The sequence below is a fragment of the Ictidomys tridecemlineatus genome, chromosome 10 (genome assembly GCF_052094955.1).
Source record: "Ictidomys tridecemlineatus isolate mIctTri1 chromosome 10, mIctTri1.hap1, whole genome shotgun sequence".
Lineage (NCBI taxonomy): Eukaryota > Metazoa > Chordata > Mammalia > Rodentia > Sciuridae > Ictidomys > Ictidomys tridecemlineatus.
Genome location: NC_135486.1, coordinates 20,923,600 through 20,946,347, shown reverse-complemented (window position 1 = coordinate 20,946,347; position 22,748 = coordinate 20,923,600). Strand labels below are relative to the sequence as shown.

Below are 22,748 nucleotides of genomic sequence, written 5' to 3'. Positions count from 1 at the left end.
AAAGATGTATTCCAACTTTGAATATTGAGGGCTACCAGAATTATTACTCATGTTATTAATGATCCTTGCAGTATCATGATAATGTGTGAAGACTCTATTTGTATACCTAGAATATAAATGACCTATATTAAACATTTCATTATGGCAACATTTACATATAACATAAAAAATAAAAGATTTTCCTGAATTCTAAAGCAACAACACAATGTATTAACTATTTGCATATGAACAGACTGTTTCTATAATAGATACTTTTTATTTGATTTGATTTGATTATACTTATTTATTTATTTTTGTGGTACTTTATGTTGTGGTTTTGTGGAACTCAGGGCCTGTGCAGGGTAGGCAATCACCTTACCACTGGGCTACATCCCTAGTCCAATAGGCAGAATTTTTTACTGAGAATATTTAGGAAGAACTTTATTACATATCCTATCAATAAGGAGATCATTAAAATTTGTTAATATGTGGCATATGCAGGATTATTACTATGTTTTAAGATTCATTACTTGCAGTATCTTTTCTGCTTTTAAGTGATTATATTTCTGTTTTTCTGTTACATATAAACAAAATACAAAAAAGGGAAGAAATGTAATACATATATTATTTAACTTATCTGTGAAATTTTGGGAGCTGCCAATGTTGTCATTAAAATTCTTCATGTCATGTGTCTAAGGAATATCAATTGATTTCTGAGAAGGTACGCATTTTTGTTAGCATCCTCATGGTCTCCCCAGAATCTACTTTGAGATCTTGAGGACATGGTCTTCAATGTTTCAAGGTGGGGCTTTGGGAAAGTAATTGAATTTTGAGGGATCTGACCTCATCAATGGATTAATCCATTGGTAGCTGAAGGAGCTAGCTACTGGAAGGTGGTAGAAACTATAGGTGATGGAAACTATAGTTGGAGGAAGTAAGTCCATTGGGGACATGTTCTGGAAGGACATTCCCTTTGCCTGGCTCTTTCAACTCTCTCTTTGCTTCTTGGCTATCTTGGCAGGAATGAAAGTCCTCCACCATGCTTTTCCACCATGATGTTTTGCCTCACTTCAGTCCCAAAGCAATGGATCCGTCTGCTCAGGACTAAAACCTTCAAAACTGTGAGACAAAATAAATCATTCCTGCTTAAGTTGTTAAGAAGGTATTTTGGCTACAAAAAGTTGACTAACACAATGCAAATATATTGAGGAAATATAATACATGTACATATAAAGCATGGTATTTTAAATATTATTAATGCAAATTTATAATACTTAAGAAAATGTTCTTACTTTAAACTTTTTAGATATTTTCTTCAACAATCTAGATTAAAAGGGCTTGTCCTCATAATTTAAAGTATTTAATTATGTGTTTTAATATGTTATTATACAATAATGTGGGCAAAAGCATGAACAGTTACATTAGCTCAATTATAATTCTTCCTAGAATTTCTCAAAGTGAATAATTAAACTAGAAAATGATTGTGAATATTTCTTACTTGAATATTTGATTTGAAAGTTGAAGAAAAACTAAAAGAATTTATGTGACAAAGGGAAAAATAAGACCATTACAATGCAAACCTCTTTCAAACACATCTGCATGTTAGTCCTAATCAACTATCTGTTGAGAGTTTTCTTCTAGAATTCCAGAAGAAAAATATATGAGAAAACTTTTTCCTTAGATTTTTAGTCATTTATTTATTTATTTAAATTTTTACCTTCATCTTCCTATTGACTATGAAAGTTATAACATTCCAATTATAGAACCTATACACAAATCCTTAGATAGTTTCAATGTATTGTGGCTTCCCTGCACCTTATTTACATACTTAAGAAAATTCCAGCCTCAGGTTTAACTTTCTTCTTTTGCTTCCCTTTTGTAATAGAGATATGTGAAATATGCCCCAAATTCAGACACAATTTGAGATGTGATTTTTAAGAAAATAAATTATGGAAGCAGATATTTAGTGAAGTAAATATTCTGAACAAGTGTTGGAGTGGTGACATTTGGCTCTTGTGGGCAGAAATTGTTCTGAGTCACATATTAAGCATTGCACATTAAATAGCATAATGGGAAGAAGAATAAAGAATTCCAAGTTGGAATATTTGTGCTAAAATAAATATATTCTTGTACTAAATTATTTTGTACTGAAGTAAATAAATATATTCTTGCAGATAGATGGATTCAAACTAATCACTTCATGTTTCTCTTTCTTGTAAATGTTTACTTAAGTTTATCTTTGGTTTAATGCACTTGGGTAATATTTGGACATTGTAATGGGTGGGGATAATTTGCTGTTCTCCCAATAGGGGTAAACAATGTCAGAACTAATGTTTCTTCATTTCCAACTTATGAAGGTACACTTTGTTTGTAAAAGCTAGAACTTAAAATAAAATTAATTGTTAAAAGTTCTCTCTGGGAGGCACATCTCAGTGGATTCACAGAAGAGTCTTTTAATTCTAATAGAAAACTTCTATTATAGAGGATTTTTACTAGTGTGTTTAGAACATTGAATATGAGGGCAGTTTGTTTACTTACAGAAAGTTAATAAAAGTCCTTGTAGTCCAAGGCAAAAAATTACAGAGAAGAAGAGGGGGGCAAAATGAAAGTTGGGTGTGAAACACAATGACTAAAAATCTAAAGACAGAGTTTTCTCATATGCTTTTCTCCTGAAATTTTGGAAGAAAACTCTCAACAGGTACTATCAACAGTACAGTAAAAATTATAGTATGGTATTTTAGAAGGAAAGTATCCTGAAATTGTACTACCTTGTTTCTGCTGGACCAATACTTCCAGAGGGAGAACATACCAAATAGCATTTGGAGATCCAATGAGACCTAGGACTTTACAAATGTAAAATAGAAATTTCTCTCAACTTGATGGCTTCAAAAAAGGAGTTTATTTCTGTTAAAAGGCCCAGGTCATTGGAAGAAAAAAGAGTGACTAGGAGGATGCAGTTATAAACTATGGAGTAATAATAATAATAATTAAATGTTTTAGGTCCTTGAGAGTCAAGGTAAACACTGGTGTTTTTTCTACATAAATGGGATCCCATTGTACATTTTGACCAGAGGAATTACAAGATTAGTTTAACAGGATTATATTGTTTTCTGGGTTAAGGATTGAAAGAGAGATGAAGAGATAGGCAGAACAGACTAACAAAGAGATTATTGAAATAAACGTGGTGAGCGATAACAGTGACTTGGACGACTATGTTAGCAATGAAAGTAGTGAGAAGTAGCCAGATGCAAGGTGTATTTTGTAGTTAGCATCAAGAGCATTCATTGATCAATCTGGTAAGAGCCCTGACAGAAGCAAAAATAACTGCAGAGTTTTATTTTTCCTGATCATCAGCAAAGATGAGTTTTCATTAATTGAGCTAGGGAATAATGGAGGTGGAACAAGTTGGGAATGGATTGAGGAATAGCAGCTGAATTTTGTGACATATTAAAACTAGGATGGCTATGATACTTTCTAGTGAAGTTGTTAGTAAATAAGTTTGATAGACTGGAAAATTCAAAGGGGAGGACCAGCCTGAAGGAGAAATTTGGACACTTAAAGTGTCACTTAGAGAACTGAAATTTAATTTTAAATAAAGTTTGACTAATTATTTTCTTTCATGAATTATTCTTTTTGTATTGAATCAAAACTTCATCTCAATACTCAGGGTCATCTATATTGTTTTATCTACTTTTATATGTAAATCAGTGATACATTTTTGGTTAATTTTTTGTCTTCAATTTCTAATTTATTTATTTATTGTATTTGCTTATTATTATTATTATTTTTTGCACATAGACATCCAGTTGAATGTCACATTTGGACACAGTAAAATTTCATGGAACACTCAATGGCCATAAATATTCATTCATTTAAAAATATTTATTAAAAACTAATTATGTACACTGTCCCTTTTAGTTACTGGCAAGGAGCACAACTTACCAAATTTCCTGAGTTGATTCTTTCACAAAAGTGAAGTTAAATCTCCCAGCCTACATTAACTGTGCTGCCTGATGCTTTAGTCATGTATAAGAATGATTTAGTCTGAGGCTACCAATGCAGCATATTGCTATCCATGCAGCTTATTGCATATTTTCTTATATGCAAAGCATGATTCCACTTTATAGTATTCTTTCAAGTGAGACATGTTCCAGTCAACAGAGTGTAAATAGAAGTGATTGGGCCACTTCTAGATCTGGTCCACAAAGTCTCTTAAGTGACCTTCACAATCTCTTTTTCTCCCATTTACCAAATGCATACAAAAAAACATAAGGACTTCATGGAGGCTTGGGTCAAGAGATGAAAGGCTACTGGTCCTGCATCACTGTGATTCAGATCACCACACATGTTCTGTGTAGTCAACTGAACTTAAGCATTAAACTAAATTTTCTTTTAAGGAGTTGAAATGGCAACATTTAATTTATGTGGTCTAAAATATGCATCCTACTCAATTGCTGCCTCTTGAACTCTAAGCAAATTTTTCTTGCCAAAAAGCTCAAGCTAACTTACATGGTTACAGGAGCTAGTAAGAAATGCTAATGAGTGAAGTATGCTAGATGTATTGAAGAGATCTTAAGCCTAAGCAAAATGAAGTAGTACTATATAAATTTAATTATAATTATAAATTATAATAAATTATAAATTTAAATTATATAAAATTTAATTCTAGGTTTAATATTTTCTTTCACTGTTGTTGTTTTCTTCTTGGTAATATTTGTTAGATATTCATGATCTTTTCTCTTGGTTTTATGCAGGACATTATTCTTGGAAGTGGTTGGCCTATAGATGACAATCAATACATTTGTTTTTCTTTGTAATAAAAGTATGATTGATGATGTGGATGAAATATAGGATGGAGTAAAAAATACCTTTATATTTATCAGCTTACACCCCTTATCCTCCAACTAGGACATAAAGACTGTAACTTACTTATTTTTATATCCTTATAACATTTAAAATCTTGCTGTTTACATAAAATACTATCAATGAAAGATTGTTGAATAAATGCTCAATAAATATTTGTTGAATTGACTTTTAGACTCATTCTCTTTTCACAAATATGAAATGAATTCATGTTATATAGTCTTTTAAAATTACTTTTGTCTATAAATTCATATTTTATCTTCAGAGCCAGAGCTCCATGATCAATGTGAAGGATTGTTTTTCATACTCCTACAAGGTCTATATTTCTTCTGAATAGAAAGTACACACATTAGAGAGACTGAGAGATACCAAGAGGATAGACAATCAAGTAATTTAGTTTCTCTTTATTTTCATTATAGAGGTGAAAGTCCCTCAGAGTTCATGAGACACTAAAATTAATGATGCATCCTAATTAAGTAAATGTTCAGTTTCTCTTCTTGAGTGCTATACTGTATAAAATGTAGGGAGAAAAATATCAAATTTCTTCATATCAATCTCTTCATGGAAATAAAAAATTGTCCCACTCCCTGTCATTCTTCTGTGGTTTCATTTTAAATATCAAACTTCTTTTAATATCATTCTAATTGTCAACAGCTTTTGTACGTAATAATTTTGTCCTTAGCATTTTTTTTCTTCATATTACGGTTAGTACTTTTCACAAAGTCTTCAAATTTAGGAACATTGCCCACTTTCTCACACCTACATTAATATGTTACACCTATCACTATATCAGTATGTGTTGATGCTAGTATGTGTAAGACTGTATGCTAAGTAATACAGTCTAAGCAAATGAAATTATGCTGTATTATATACCCTTAGTTTATTTGCTTGTTTCTGGAAATTAGTGCTATGTTTAATCCTCCCTACTCTTGTTTCTATCTATCTCTTGAGTAACCAATTTAGAAGAATTAACTCAGTTCTTAGGTCATGAAACCAATGTGTTTGTCCTCACAACTCTGTTTCTTATCCTCTGTCTCTGTCTTGGAAGCTTATTTATGATTACAGTAGTTACACACAAATAATCTATGGTAGTCATATCATCCCCAGGTGCTTAATATTATAACCTTTACAAAATCCCTTTTGCTATAAAAGGTAAAACAGTCACAAATTTAGGTAATTAGGCATGGGCACTATGGAAGTCATTATTATTCCTACTACATCCATACTGGTTAATCACAGAAATTCATATATAAGAAAGGATTTTGGGAAAGTTGTTTGCTATTAATTCCTTGAATATTTTCAATTTTTTATGTTTCTTCAAATATTGTGTGAGTATGTACATGCCAATTTATACTCATAAATCCATATCTCGATATGCAAGGAATATATTTTATTGCTATACAAATTATTACATTTTGGTAGTAAAATAATTAATAAACTAATCTTTATCAACATAAGAAAACTTAATTCCAAAAACCTTGAATGGAAAAATATTATTAGTTTTATAATTTAGCTCATAACACTGCAAACATTTCATTCTTATCTGAATGCATTTCACTTGTAAAAAATTAACACATGAATAATTTATATAACTTTTTGAAATTAACAAATTCATTAAAACAAACAATGTTTGTTATTTTTATCCCTCTTCCTTGATATTTTCATCCCTCTTTCTTCCTTCGACAAAGGAGGGTATGGTGAATAAAAGGAACTCGGATCATCTTTTAGTAATTTTTTTTTTAGACTGATTGTTTACCTCCCCCATATGCATATGTTGAATTTTTATTTCCCAATGTGATGGTATTTTGAGGTGTGGGCTTATGCAGATAATTAGCTATAAAGTAGATCTTGAGGGAGAGACCCCCTGGATTGCATCAGGGCCCTTAAGAGAGATCTCTCACTCTTTCTGCCCCCCCCACTCCTTCTTCTCTTCCTCTTCACTTTCACATACATAGGACAGGCTATGTGAGAACATAATGAAAATGAGAAGTCTACAACCATAAAACAGAAAGCAGGCCCTCAACATGAAACAAATCTGCTGGCCCTTGATCTTGGAATTCTTATCCTCTAGATAAAAAACAAATGTCTTTCGTTTAAGCCACCTCATCTATGGTATTTTATTGTAGGAACCTAAACAAGCAGACTAAGAAAAAAATCATAACTCTTCTTCAGTTTCCTTATAACACGTCTCTCATTTTCAAGTAAACATTGTGAGAGGATCAAATTAATATCAGTAAAGTATTTATAAAATATAGAATCTTAAGCAAAGGGCCATTGTTTTTAACTTGATTTGGTTTATGTGATCAAACATATGCAAAATTCTCTGAAAATATCTTGAATAATGCTATTATTTAATAACACTATTTTTAAATAATTGGATAAATTTACATATAACAAGCTTTGTTGAGAATGTTAAAGAGAGGCCAGGTACAAGGTGCATGCCTGTAATCCCAGTGACTCAGGAGGCAAAGACAGGAGGATCACAAGTTTGAGGCCAAGCTCAGCCACATAGAAAAGGGCTGGGGATGCAGCTCAGTTGTAAAGAAGCATCGGTTCAATCCCTAGTACCAAAAAAAAAAAAAAAAAAAAAAAAAAAAGGTCATGTTAAAGAGGGAAAAAGTACTTAGTTTCATCCATTAAATGTTTATAAAGCTTCTGCTCTATGTAGAGTTCTGTGCTAGATAGCTAGAATATAAAGTGAGGGAGTTGAGATCAAATATGGAAAAACTATAATTATATTTTATTCTTCATTGAACCAGTAGTTGACAGTGAGTGCTTCAAAATGGGTAAAGCTATGTACTTCATTACATGTGTGAAAAGTTACTATTAAGCACACAAAATACACTCAGTCGTGCAAACACTACTTAAATGCTCCCAGAAATGCTTCTATAAAGCATTAGTGCTTTCATAAAACAATAACTTTTTAGGTTAGTTCAAAAATTGTAAATTTATAAGAACACACTACAGACATTTAAAAATGATTAAATTGATTCCTCTGTTCTTATATTGTTTAATGTAGGAACAAAAACTGCCAAATGGATTTTGGTGTTAGTGTTTGCCTTTAGGTTTGCCATTCTTTAATTATATATATATATATATATATATATATATATATATATATATATATATATATATATATATATGAAAACTATTATGGCTCCAAGCACTCCAGAAAACTAAATAACTTTTAATGGCTGTTTTTATTAATAGAACATGAACTTTTTAATATCATATAATGTTTCCGCCACAAGACATTGTCCTAGTCTCTGTCTTTCACTGTGTGTGTGTATGTGTGTGTGTGTGTGTGTGTGTGTGTGTGTGTGTGTGTGGTTTCATAAATATGTTGGGGTCTAATTCAATATCTGATGATATGTATGTAGCTCATTAAATAATCCTACTTTCTACACTGCAGGGAACTTAAGAAGTAGAACAGTGAGGTGATATGATGGAATATAATTACAGGTGGTTGGAATTATCTAAAGTTCATATTGAGTAGGGAAGATATTCTGTGGAGCAACTCAATGCATATACAAGAGGAACACTTAGGCCATTTCTTGAGAAATCAGTATTATATTGTAAAATACTGCCCAATCTTCTGAGGGCAGTGGTGTGGCGAATGGGCTGTAGGGGACAAAATACAGCAGGGAAATAACTTTCTACATGAAGAGTATTAGTTTATCAACAATAAAACTCTAAGAAGGCTGGATATATTACTTTTTCATTCTTTCTCTTACTCCTTATCTCAGTCTCAAATAGTGCTTTTCTTAGCAACTAATAATAATTTGATTTAGAATGTTCAGTAACTAAGAAGTTAGGAGAACTCTACTTAAAGATTGTTGGTTACAGTTTGGTGTATGATTACACTAATTGTTTAACATCTAGTTTTCAAGTTCTAGCATACTTTCCTTGAGCTTCAAATGCTTTTTAGCATATTCATTTTATAATGTAAGAAGTAAAGATGTCTACAAACATAGGTACTTAATAAATCTTATATACTTTCAAATAGAAAGCTCTAGAAAGAAAATAAGCACATAACAAAGAAAGTAAATTTCAATATTTTTAATGAGGTAAATTATATATAAATAACTGTGGGTCATGTATAAGGGTCTTTTGTATGCAAAGGACAATCTAAATTGACTCATATCACTTTTGTTAAAAATTAGATTTAAAATTAAAAATATTAAGTATATGGACATCTTGCTTCATGAGCAAATCACATCACAATTTCTGTAATACAATATGTCTTTCTTTCTTTTGTTTTGGCTGTACTGGGGATCAAACCCAGGGCCTGACTCATGGCTAAGGACAAATTATTCCACTGAGCTATATCCACAGCCCTAATATTTCTTGAATGTTGCTATCAATTAGAAATTGCAGTGAGTTAATAGGTAAAAAATATATTAGTTTTTACTCACACATGTAAAAGAAGCTACCAGGATAGCAAAAAAAAATGTTACCAATCATGTAAAATGTACTAAATTACCAAATGCAGATGTGCATTTTGATCATTTAGGATAAAATAATCTCAACATAAAGCAGAAATGTGTAATTTTTGAGAGCAGTGCAAGTACAAACCAGATTTGTTCAGAAGATAAAAGGCAGCTATTTTGGAGTTGATTAAGTGTAAACATATTATTTAATATAATGCTTAAATACTTAAATTGTTTAATAAAACTTTAAATGCTACAAACTATTTTTTAAAGTTTAGGAACTGTAGATTATAAAATTAGTATTTTTCTTATGTGGTTCTTTTGCCCCAAATATTTAAGAATAGCAGTCTTACATTTGTTTTTTATATAAAAAAAATCAAAGTTAACATTTTTTCTAATTTAAGTCATGTTGGATTTCTTTGAATAGCAAATTAGGTCAAGTAGAGTTAGGCAGTATATTGAGGTCTTATATGAAAAGTACATTTTCTATGTATCAGAATTGATAAGGTTTATTTGAAATGAATGTAATTCAGGATATTGATCCTCTTTAGGTGGACCTCAGAGCCTCTTAGCAACATTTGTCATTCTCTGTAAAGCAGAAACACACAGAAGCCATCCATCCTTATGGTAAAATGAGTCAACTGAAGAAAAACTTCTGTTCTACGACATCATTAAGGATGGAATATAGCCTGCAGAAAGGAAGAAAAAATGAATAGAAAAAATGTTATATCAACATGTCCTTATTGAAATATTTTCCCTTTACAATTGTGATAGTAATAAAAACTGCAGGTCCTTGAGCACATGTATATTTTCCCTTGGTTTTGTAAAATGCCACTTATCTATCTTCCTTCTGGCATTTTATATTAGTGACTTCTAGAATATTGATTACTAAAATGAAACTTTATCAATGGAATTTTACTAGCATATATTTTTATAAGATTCAGGTCATCCTGTTTGCATCAGGAATCAATTTTGCACCACTTAACTTATCCCTTATTATTAAAACTTGAGGATAAAGGGTCATAGTGGGACTGACAACAATAAAGGAAAAAATTAATGTATTTAATGTAAAATTAATGTAAAATGTTACTGGTAAGGATATATTAATTCAAAATTGCAGTGATTTTTCTTGGAAGAAGCCTCTTAATTTTTCACATCCAGAATGGTCAGCTTACACTTGAAAACCAAGTTCACACAATTTACAAGACTTGTTACTCTTCACACTTAGTGATCTATAAGCACAATCAAAAGCTGTTTGGTTTCTTCCCTCTCCTAAACATACCCACTCTTCACACTATGAGCATGTACAGGCTGGGGGTGCTATAGACTCATGGAAAACCATAGGGCTTTATGAATTTATAGTATTATCACAACATGCAAATAGCCACTTGGGATATTACTAGTTCGTAATTGGTATAAGGATTAGATCCACGTTGCACATTTATGAAGAGATTTCTGTAGTTTTAACTTACCTGCAAAATATGAAAAAATACTCTTCATTACTGTTACTGAAAGAATAATATATTTTAGAATATGATCAAAGTATACTAAAAGCATAAATACGGGGCTACTAACTCAAAACTATTTTATTTTCAGAAAGGAAAAAGACTTAGCAGGAATTAAGGGAGATCCTTAAATATCCCTTTAGCAAGCAAACAAGGATCTGCTTTGCCTGCCTTTGCGTTTTTAATGTAGGATAAGAAGGACCTTAAAGCGTTTCTATTGACTCCTTAAAAATCCCTACTTCAAATTCACCCTTACATTCTACCACTCTCCTAGGAAAGAGGAAAAGAAAATTTCCACTGACCCAGCTCGTGATTTACATACAGAGAACAAATAAATGAATGGAGTGGGGGATGGGGCCGTGACAAGCAATGTGTTTCCTTTTCAACTGCAGAAAATAAGATTACTTACCAAGAACATTTCTATCCAGGGCAAATGTTTATTCCCTCTATCATCCGGCGACTCAGTCTCTGCAAGAAATCAATTTCCACTCTACCTTTCCCTCCTATTCTAAAAAAAAAAAAAGAGAGAGAGAGAATAATTCTTAAGCTTCGGTCGGAGGAAGACCCAGCTAGAGCAGAGGGCAGAAGACTCCCACAGCGCTCTTTATACAGATCCCAGCTCCGAGAGCGAACCCGTGGAGTGGGGGAGGACCCTCTCTAGGGAGAGTACTCTGCGTGGGGAGGGGGATTCATTCCACCCCAAAATATAAATCATCTACAAACAGAATTACCAGCCTCTCGGTCACACAGGCAATTCCCTAGGCGAAGTGGGTTTCCAAGAGGAGAAAAGACCAGGAGAGGGCGGGGGGGGGGGGGTTATGCTTAGGAGAGGTAGTGGGACCAGGAGAGGAAAAGGGAGAAAGAATAAAGCTAATCTTACCCGATCGATCAGGTGATTGTTTATGCAGTATCGGGACATGAAAATGGCAAGATAATGCATTCGACAGCAAAGCCATTTATAGCACACTACCCCTCGGTAACTGTGCAGGAAATCAGAGGGGAGGCGGACGCCTCTCAGGCTGCCACTTGCTCCCCCAGGGATGGCCCTCGAACGGTCAAAGCTCCAGCTGCTTAAAGCAAAGCCTTTGGAGCTGAGACTTCTGATGCAAGTCACTTGCCTGGAGTCCCAGGCAGGAGGATTCGCCACGGAAGTGGGACCCGGGAGGGCTGCCGCCGCCGCCGCTGCCTCATCTAACCAGGATTCCCAGTCCCCTTGCCTGAGCCTCTAAAGAGCAGCGCCCCGGAGAGCGCCCAGAGACTCGGCTTCATCCCCATCTTCAGCCCTTGGATACCCGCCCCCACATCCCCCACCCGGCCAATGCAAATCGCTGATGATTTGGTTATCACAGTGTGACTGATCCGTAGTGTTTTATTTGGGGTGCTGGTTGTGTCGGGCAGCCTCACTACGCCTCCCTCAGTTGCGGCAAGTGAAAGAGTTCAAGGGAAATCCTTGCGAAATGTACTGATGGAATACTATTAATCCTGATAATAAAGCTCCCAGCGCAGGTAACTCTTAAAGAACTGAGAGTGGGAAGATCAGAACAGGATTTCGGAAGCAGTGCCCTCTTGAATTCTCATTGGATCCTCCCCAGCAGCCTAAATCATTCTTGCTGCTATATCTATCAGGATGACTACAGCCTTGCTCACTAGTTCTCTCTTTATCTCCTTGACTTCAACACATCTTTTTACTTCTCTTTGCAGATTTATCTGTGTTCCACCTCCTGTTCTCTAAGGTTACACAGCTTCTGTTTTTCTCCACTGTATGGGGATGTGCCGTCTATAAATTTTCACTTTGCCTAAGTGTGAGCACCCCCTCACTTCTCCCTTACACACACACACACACACACACACACACACACACACACAAACACACACAAAGCTCCTCTTTCACATCTTGCTTCCTTTCCTTGGGGGTTTGTGGCTCTCTTTGTAACTGGTTTTCACTTGGTTACATGCCACCAGAAACTGCTGATTATTTCAAAGTCCTACCATCCAGCAGCTCACTAATTTACCTTGATTTGGAAGACCATGGAGTATCTGCTTGAATCTTGGAAGTATTTTTCTTACAGTCATCTTGCTTCCTGAAATTTCCTCTGGTAAGTTATTCTCTTTATATGATATTAGTAAGTTATTATTAGTGTTATTTTAATTAAGGCTCTTTAAGGTGTTCTTTCTCCTTTTCTTAATTTTTTTTTCTTTTGTGCTAATTTTAAGAACTATTTTAAGATCTATCTGACCATATGCATTAGTTAGTATGCTGATTGCAGTTAACTGCTAAGATGTAATCCATGTAAAGAGCTACCCTAATATGTCTTACATTCTTTCTTTCTTTTTTTGGCTTCTGTTATCATTTGCATTACATGTTACATGGATATTTATCCCTCCCCCATTAACCCTTCTGGACGCACATTCTTGTGCCATTTGATAGGTTGGAATTTTATGTTTATCTAAGAGAGATCTGAGTATTACAGGGTTTGGGATAGTTCACTACTCCCTGTGATCTTCAGAAGGTTGTTTAGGTCAGTGAGTGTTCATCTCATAGTAAGCAATTGCATGTCTGAGGGAGGACTTTTTATAAAGTGTGTATTTATGAATTTAGCAGAACCGTAAGAACTAACATGCCACTATGTGGTCAGAGGAGGAGTGGGAGTTTCGAGGGCACCATTTTTTTTCTTACAACATCCAAATCACATATGAACACATTATTTGGGGCATTGTATTTCAATTCAGGCATAGTATTTGGCTGTGCATTTCTGATTTTGTGAATTAGCTGGTGAACAGTTAATTGAACAGGGAGTGCTCACATCACAGGAAGAGAGAAATCTGAAGAAAGCATTATTTATTTTGGTTCTAAAAAATTAAAATTCAGGGACTGATCTTACATGAAAAATTTAATTGCCTCACTCTTCACACTTGCCCACCTCCACCCTCAATTTTTAATAAGTATGTAATATGGTCATTGCTTTACCCACTGAATAGTTCTAGGAGCTTAACTGACAAGAGCATCACCCCCCGCCCCAGTATAGTTCTGTTCAGAAACATTAAAATGTTTGCTTTTACTTCATATATTGGTAAGCTCATCCAATGCCAAACCTGCATGTGTCAGTAGTCTCTAACACATTCTAAGGGTTTCCTCTGTGAACCCTGTCACCTGTCACCCTCATCCCCATGAGGACAAGTTTCTGGTTTCTGCAACATTGGGATGGATAGAGGTGAGAACCTATTGTTCAAGCTTTTCCTTCTCCCCCCCTCCCCCGCCCCCCCTGCTTTTTTCCCTAATTTCTGTGACAGAACTATCCTGTCGTCATTGATGGCTGACGCGACAGCCTAAGCATTTTTTTTTTTCTAAATTTCAAAAGCCCTTTTGGCTTTCAGACATAAAAGTACTCCAACTGCAGCGTCACCCCATCCCCAGTCTCACATTCAAGGGCTTTTCCCCCTTGGTTCCTACCGAGAGACTCCTATTGATGCTGGTTCACACCACTTGGCGCCCCTCACCCTTCACTAGTTTCTACCTGGTCTCTTTGCCAGTCCGGTCGTCCTGCCTGACAAGCCAGTGCCATCAGCGTCCGTGACTTCATTTGAAGAAACGAGGGCTTAGTGTAATTCGCCAATTCAAACATCCTCTTTGGAGGACTGCTGCTGTTGCGCAGGGGTGGGGGGAAAAAAAAGCAACTTTCAGTGCAGTCGGATCTTTTCTTCTTAATCTAGCCTACTCCAGTAAGGCACAGACATTCGGTGTTTAGGTAAGTGCGTTTTGCTGTGTTCTAATCTGAGGATCGCGCTGGTGAAAGGGAAATTTACATCTGAGAGCCTCCGCAGCCAAGAACGTTTTAACCAGAGGGCTATCAACAGGCGACTCTGCCTGGGGATTTGTCCGCAGCTCCTGGCGACACCTGAGCCACCTGGGCAGAGGGAGCGTGGAGGGCAAAGTACCTGGTTGACTGGCTGGCCCTAGGCTTGGTGCTGGGGTGGGAATGACCCGCGCGGGGAGGAGCCGTGTCCCTGGCGCTGACCAGCTACCGCAGGCTCCGCACTCAGCCCCTGCGGCGAACGTCGGCTGGGTTCTGGGCATTTGCAGCCCTGGAGAGTGGGGCTGGCAGGGGTTTTCATGCTTCCAGAGTGGAACCTACCTCTGGCCACAACCTTTTTTTTTTTTTTTTTTTCCGGAGAGGACAGACTTGGTGATTCCTGGAATCTCTCAATACCTTTCTGCGTTAATATTTATTTATTATTTTTAATGAGCTGTGTCTAAGAAATGACGCTTTGTAGTATGTATGTTTTACAAAACCTTAATCGTTGTCTTCATCCAACTTCATCCGATCGCTTAGTAGGACTTAAAATTGCTGAAGACTTCCCAGGATTAGTGTTGAATTGCTGACGATCGGCACTCCTCGCCTTCCTCCATCAACTCCCAAGAATCTGGAGGGTGGCCGGGTGAGGGAAAGAGTTAGATTTCAACTTGGAGCTGGGGCTTGGAAAATCAGGTTGAAGTTAAAAGCAAAAAAAAAGTGAGGGTTTGGGAGCTGCCTAGTGTATATTATATGCACTTTAAAGTTGGTCTTTTACCGCCTCCTCGCCTTTCTGGAGGGGGTGCGAGAGGTGGGAGGACCTGGGTCTGGCGTCCACTGGAGAGGGGGTGGTGCTTCTTGGCCGAGGGTTTCTGCCGGTTCTGTAGCCAAACGGTGGTAGAGTTGAAGTCTCCGATGGCTGTTCTCCTAGTCCCTAAGAGTTGAACCAGAGAGCCTTTTACTTTGCTCCAGGTCCAGACCGTGATCAGTCCTTTAAAGCAGGGACCTCTTTCTAATGGGAGTCTGGCAGGGAAACGCAGGGTAGGCTCTACTTCCGAAGATAAAATGCATGGTTCCAGCTGTGTGAGACACCAACCGGCTGTTTGAAAAGAGGAAGAGGTGACCAGGGTTACAAATTAACCCTAGGATTGCTTACAAATATCCTAGCGAGTCAAACGTATATAAGCAAGGAAGAAAGCATCAGGATATAAAACTGTCACAGCAGCGTGGAAGACTGATGATTCAGATTCTGGGGACTTTTCCTTTTACGTGCTATTTAGATTTGTTTGCCATCATGCAGTTAAGCAGGTAAGGAATAAATGTCTCTGTATTTTATCAACAACCATAGAACCTGTGTTTGACCCATCCTGTGATGATTTTTCCCTGTTTCATGTGATGGACTATATATTTATTTCCAGATGGTTCTGCTGTGATGTATAACTTCTTAATATTAACATTCATAAATCCCTTTAAAATCATTTAAACGCTTACCATGGACTCATTTAAGTTTTAACATGCACTTATTTAAATGTTTATCAGTGTTACAAAAATCATAAGCTAGACCGAGATGAGAGGAAGAGATAGGAAAAGTAGAGTTAGTGGAAGAGATGTATAAACCCTAATGAAATATGGAAGATGTAAGTTCAAGAAACGCCTTAAAACGTTGCTTCTTACTAAGGTCACAGGCCTTAATATATAAAGGACAATTGGATAACTACTAAGGGCATCTTGAACTGGAAAAATAATTTTGACTACCTTAGAGAAATGTTTTATGACTATTTTTGTGTTACCTTCTCCATCTTGAAAAAAAAAATTCATGGGGTTAGGGGTGGGTTTGATTGTCAAACAGTATGAGAAAAGAAGAGCTCCCCCAAGGGCAGTGTTCTATATGACCCCAATATAGACATCTGTTTTAGAAGAGTTGGAAAATTGAAAAAAATTAAATCAAATTAGAAAACTATGTGAACTCTTCCCCAAATAAACCTTTTTAAACTCAAAGTTTTGTATATTTGTCAATTGAACAGCCTGTAAGTTTCTTCTAGTATCCAGAATTAAAAGAATGTTTTTTTTTAACGTTTAATAAGTTTTGTTAATGCTATTGATATTGTTTTGTTATGTTTGGCTTACATGTTAAGGGAATCTGGAGTTTCCACAAAGTGAAGCAAAAATATATTGCCAAGACACAATCCTAAAACTGTTCAATTTGGTAATAATACTTTCTATTTTCAAAAAAAATCTGTTTTTTAAAATTTTTCCTGAAAACATTTTTAGTGCTTACATTTGTTAATCAATAATTATTGATCTCTGATCAATATTTTTTCTGCTTGTTAAAGCTCATTGATAAAATTTTGAGCAATAAGAAAGGTAATATTAACTTTAGGTTGCAGAATTGCAAAGTTATAGTGCTCTTTTTAGCTTGATGCAAAAAGTAGTTTTTACTTTAATAGAGAAAATAATTCATCAATGCATTCCAGTTTCTTAATTCTTCTTTATTTTGTCCTCTGGAATTAATTTTAGTAAATATGATTGTGTGTGTGTGTGTGTGTGTGTGTGTGTGTGTTTGTGTATGTGTTCTTTATTTTGTCCTCTGGAATTAATTTTAGTAAATATGATTGTGTGTGTGTTTGTGTATGTGTGTGTGTATAGACACATGTGTGTAAACATATACTCATTTTTGGATTGATGGAGATGTTTATTTTAAATCTATATTGCTTTACTATTGTTTTCAAATGAAATAGACAAGATATTGTATGATGATCAATTTCATTTATCTTTTAATCAGATAATACTATGTGATTCCATTTTCTCATGGAAACTTTTCTTTAAAAAACTCAACATTCTAATAGGAAAGTGTTTTTCTTAAATAAACTACAGTATATATTGATTTTCAGGAAAAAAATTGATATATTGTAGTTAAGTAAATAAAACCTGAGCAGGAAGAAACCATTGAACTCAAAGTGGGTGTGTGTCATATACATATTACATGGGTACAAAGATTCACAAGTTCTACCATTAGCTGTGCTCCTAGATTTCTGTTCTTAATAAAAGTGGAATTTCTTTTTACAATAGTTGCTTTGCGTGTTTTTCTCTACAAGTGCAAAGAACACAACTGGTGTGTTTTCCACACTTTGATGTTCATTATCAAAATATGCATATTTCCTGCTGTTGTTTTTTAATATTATCTTTAAAATGAAAACTAGTGATTAGCTTAAGCATCTAAAACTTTCAGTAATTTAGAAAATTGGATATTAATATTTATAGAGTTCTGACACTAATGGGAATGTAATAGCAATCTGTAACAAGTTTACCACAAACTTAACTTTCTTAAAAACTATGCCTAAGGTATTTGTGTATTCAAGTTATGACTTATGATTAATGAAGCACTCTTTCATGTGCTATAATGGGTTATTGTGAGAACAAGAGTGCTGGTCGATTATAATTTTTCCTGAATTTCAGTTCTAGTTCTGAGAGTTCCTAGTAAGACTTCCTGACCACTTTTCATTTACTTTCCTCATGCCTTGTGGAGAAAATGAACTGTACTTCAGAGAGTTGTGGATGAAATGATATAAAAGGAGAGGATGCTTTGAAAGGGAAAGCCAAGCAAAGGGGGGGGGATACATTTTATGAAAACAAAAGACAAAAAGATATTTTTCAAAAGATACTATTTAGGTTTTATGTAATGGTATATCTTCACATAAAGTTAATATTATCTAAACATTTTTCTAATGTTAGTATCAAGTATAAGGTTCAGCAGTATCTTTTGTTTTGATACTATGTAATTAAAAACTTGAACTAATACTCTTCCTGAGACACATTAGTTATTTTTGACAGTATAATTATCTGACTTCAATGTCCTTCTGGAAGAATAGTCACTTTTACAGGATAGTTGCTCTTGATTGACTTCTTAGTGTCATTTAATTGGAGGAAAATCTCATTTCTTAGCAGATAAATATAATCAACTTGGTGATCTCTGTTCTTAATTTAAAAAGAACATGGAAATATACTCATAATAACATCAAAATGGTGAAACTTGAAAAAAGGTAGACTTTAATTTTTAACAATTCTTATAAACTCACATTAAGATTATCCTAATTAACTAGGGTAACATCTGACATCTTTGGTGTTTTAATTTCATAACTACTTGGATAATTTCATTTAAACACTTAGCAATGTGATTGACCCATTTCTGCATGCACCACCATTGCACGATGCCATTTTACTACTTAAATGTCTACAATTCCTAAGTTCTTAAGGAGAACAAAAAAAATGTGACTGAATATTATGGATTACTAGTGGATGATCTTACTTGTAAAAGTAAGGGATAGTGCAAAATGTTTATTCTATCCTTTAAAAAGGAACCCAAGTCTCTGAAGATGAAATTTAATCATGAACACTAATGGCCTTTCTACTGAGGAAATCTACCTGGAAGTTCAGGCCTGTCCCACCCTTCCTTCCTTCCTTCCTTCCTTCCTTCCTTCCTTCCTTCCTTCCTTCCTTCCTTCCTTCCTTCTTTCTTTCTTTCTTTCTTTCTTTCTTTCTTTCTTTGTATCAAATAGCCACTGTAACCATTTCATACTGGTCATTAAATATCCTCATCAATAGTACTGTAAGGCTTTTATAACTATTATTTCCAAGAATATTTGATGAGCTATCAAGGATATTTATCTCCAGTTACTCACTTGGATACCTATATAGTTATAGTCTCCATATATACCTATTTTATAAGCTATGAATCCACTTCTCTATTCATCATGTTTGAAATAAAGTATTAAATGCTTATTTTTAACCCAAAAATATAAATTGCGATGTGGCATAATGATATGCAGTCTACTAAATCCAGAAACTTTATAAATTCTCATTCTTCTATATTCAATGTTATTTCATAATAACCATAATTCATTATTCCACAAAACATTTATTTTACTTATTTTAGAGTTAAAAGGGTATTCATCTTCAGTAAGACCTATTTTTACTTTTAATTTTATTGTAAGTATTTCTTTTAATGTCTGAGCCCTAATTTATTTAGATGTAGATGCCTTTAGGAGCACCCAAAGCATAACAGATTCCCTTTAATAGCTAATAAAGTAACCACCACATTATAGTTCCGGCAAATTAAATCTATAAAATACACTTTTATTGATTAAATTAATAAATATGTGAACATTACATTCAAATGTATTTCTCTGCTGTGTAAGAATTATTCTCTCATAATGGTGTGTTTCATTTAAATTCCATTATAGATTTATTGTGAAAGAATACTTATAGATGGACTTATTCTTCCTGAATTCTGTGAATATCAGCCAACCTCATCAGGATTGAGCTATTTTTTATTAACTTTTCTGGACTCTTGCATTTTGTTAATTTTCAAAGCTATTTCTAGAATATTACACTATTAAAAAACAATCTAGTGTTGGGAAGACCAGAATCGAGTAATCACGCATTTGTGATTTCTCTGTGTCAACTAGTGGCTAGTATATAAGCACATTGTTAATTTATAGGTGCATTAAACACTGTCACACACATAAAATTTTTCTATAAAATGTTTCAGATAATGTCTATAATAAACATGACAGTCTGGAAAAGTAAATTGAAGAATAGATTTGAACATTTATGTGTTTACTCAACTATCATATTTAAAAGTCACATATGTTATTCAAGTTGAGTCTTATTAGGTTCTGTGTAATATTTTGATACATATCTAATTTTAAGATATAAGTTCTACTGCTTTTAAATATGCAATTTACTACTGTGTGTACCAGCCCTTCTGTTATAGCTAAAGTAAATATAGAAAAAAAATTAATGCAATCAGGAAGTTCCTGGGGTAGATAATATAATTCAAATGCCTTTCATGTCTTTGGTGTGCTCTTTCTTATGGTTTGAAATCTGAGCTCTGTAGATGTTTACACAGACATGAAGAACTCTATACAGAAGTGCATACCTCTTAAATAGTAATAATCACTCTACATAGTAATATACACACTCTAAATCATGCTGACAAGTTGTACAAAATACTGCCTTAAGATAATTAAAGCATACTTTTCTCAACTTTTGTTTTGTAGATAACAGCATATGTAAAATATAGACTAACTCTATATAATATAATTGAAACTGGAACTTCCTATTTAAAGTTAGTATGTATCTAATTATATAGACTATTCTATATAAACTGAATGATGTAACTTTTTAGTAGTAGAATTTCTTAGCATCCATCCAGCTCAGAGTACATTTGATAAATATGACAGTATTATTTTCAAGACTGTACTATGAAAAAATAAGAAGACTAAAGCTTCCAGTACAAAAGGAGTTACCAATTAACAACAGCAGCTGCAATTAGAATTTTTATTCCTTAACACTAATTTTACTTGAAACAAACTCAACTTTTTAAACAACTAATTATCTAAAACAAAATATATTATTAAAAAGTAATGATGGGCTTGGGTTGTGATTCTGTGTTGGAGAGCGTGCCTTGCACATGGGAGGCACTGGGTTCAATCCTCAGCACCTCACAAAATAAATAATGGTGTTGTGTTTATGAATTTAAAAAAAACAATGATGATGGAATATGTGTTTTCCAGAATCATAAGATATACTTATTGAAGGTACAGCCTGTCATCCATAGACACTTGAAGACAGCATTATTTATTTATTTAATGACAATTAAGTCAAATGAATCATATTCTGTAAGAATTGAAACAGGAACTTCCTATTTAAATATGAGTGATACCTGAGGAATTTGTTAAAGGACACTAACTCTTAGAATTAGTTTTAAGACTTTTGTTTTTATTAATATAATTGTTTTAGCCTTTTCACCTTTGAGTGAGAAATCCATAGCTATGGATTTACAGAATTCCCCAACTCCCTCCTTCTCCCTCCCCTGGCCACACACATGCATTTGTGCTACAATACTCCTTGTTTCAGAACATATGTATGAAGGAGATACTATTGGCATTTAAGCATAAAGCAATCTTTATTGTGACAACAAAGTAGTGTACAACACTGAATTTGAATTCTAACATAACTGTGGGAATATAATCCCCAGAATCCGAGTTTACTCTTAAAGTAAACTCTAGTAGGCTTTTATTTGATTCTTTTATCCAGCCATGAAATTCAGAAACTTTAACATATCTCTTTTTTTTCAGCCCATTTGAAAGACCAAATAATAAGTTTCATTCATTTAAAGACAGGCCAGGATGAATATGAAAGATCACTCCCTTCATTATTGCTTTGTAAACCTGTCCTTGACAGCTGCTATTTAAGAAAATCAGTTCTGATTTAAGAAGCCAACAACTCTAATATAAACTGCTGTGATTAACTATGAAAAATATTTCTCTCTCTTCAATAATCTTGACTACATAAGATAAACAAAGGGTAATCTATTCCCTCTTGATTCTTTCATTACAGAACTGACAAAACTTGACATGTTTTATTACTGTTTAGCTATTGATTTTGCTGAAATCTGAAGCTGATAATTTCTTTGCTCAGAATTTGAAACCAAATAATTATTAACTGTTCATTAAAATGTATCTTTAATATAATTTTTGGCTAAGATAAGTCTACTAACAGTAATTCCTGTGATTATTTTTCAGAAGATATCTTAGGACAAGTTCAGATAAGATGATTTTAAATTTTATCATTTAGTATGTACATTATGTGGTGGTTATAGCTAATATTCAATAGTCTCGGTATTCAGACATACTAATTCCCATTTATTCTTTTTTTATAATTTCCTTCAAAATTTTATATAAAAACTGTCTTTCAACATATATATTTCATATATGTTATTTTCATATGCATTTGCCTTGCTTTTCTTAAGAAATTTGAATCTTATCACCTTCCAGTTAGAAAACAGTGTGGGTTAAATTGAGTTGTCAGTTTACTTGAACCAATATAAGAGAGGTCCTTGGAAATACCAAGTGTTCTCAAAATCATATGTTGAAGAACAATGATGCAAATTAATGCTTATCATTAGAAAAAAATACTTAGACTATCCAGAATATATTACCAACATCAGGAATTATAAGGCTAACTACCCTGAGAAAATAAGGACTATACGAGCATCTCTGAACTAAAATGTGCTAAGGTACATGGCTAAAGAGAAATATGCACACTCTGATATGCTTTATTAGAGGAGGGTTCAGAGAGCATTGGAAACTGGCAGATAAAGTTTTAAATACTTGATG

At 34.1% G+C, this 22,748-nt stretch overlaps 1 protein-coding gene and 1 long non-coding RNA gene across 5 annotated transcripts in view; one reads left to right on the top strand and one right to left on the bottom strand.

The window, feature by feature from the left end:
• Positions 1-8,886: 8,886 nt before the first annotated feature.
• On the bottom strand, positions 8,887-12,094 carry LOC110597613 (uncharacterized). 2 transcript variants are annotated; one of them, XR_002483354.3, is made up of 3 exons: positions 11,658-12,094; positions 11,187-11,285; positions 8,887-9,961 (listed from the first exon to the last, which is right to left on the bottom strand). It is a non-coding gene; the product is annotated as an uncharacterized LOC110597613 (long non-coding RNA). The 2 variants fall into 2 exon arrangements; XR_002483355.3 differs by having other exon boundaries at positions 11,187-11,280; positions 11,658-12,091.
• Brinp3 (BMP/retinoic acid inducible neural specific 3) overlaps positions 11,649-22,748 on the top strand; it is a 358,134-nt gene continuing 347,034 nt past the window's right edge. The window contains exon 1 of one of the 3 annotated variants that reach the window (XM_005319679.4): positions 11,649-12,873. The gene's annotated coding sequence lies outside the window, so the exon portion shown is untranslated. Of the gene's footprint in view, positions 12,874-14,153; positions 14,524-14,965; positions 15,877-22,748 lie in introns of those variants that run through there. The other 2 variants (XM_021722543.3, XM_021722542.3) reach the window with 2 other exon arrangements.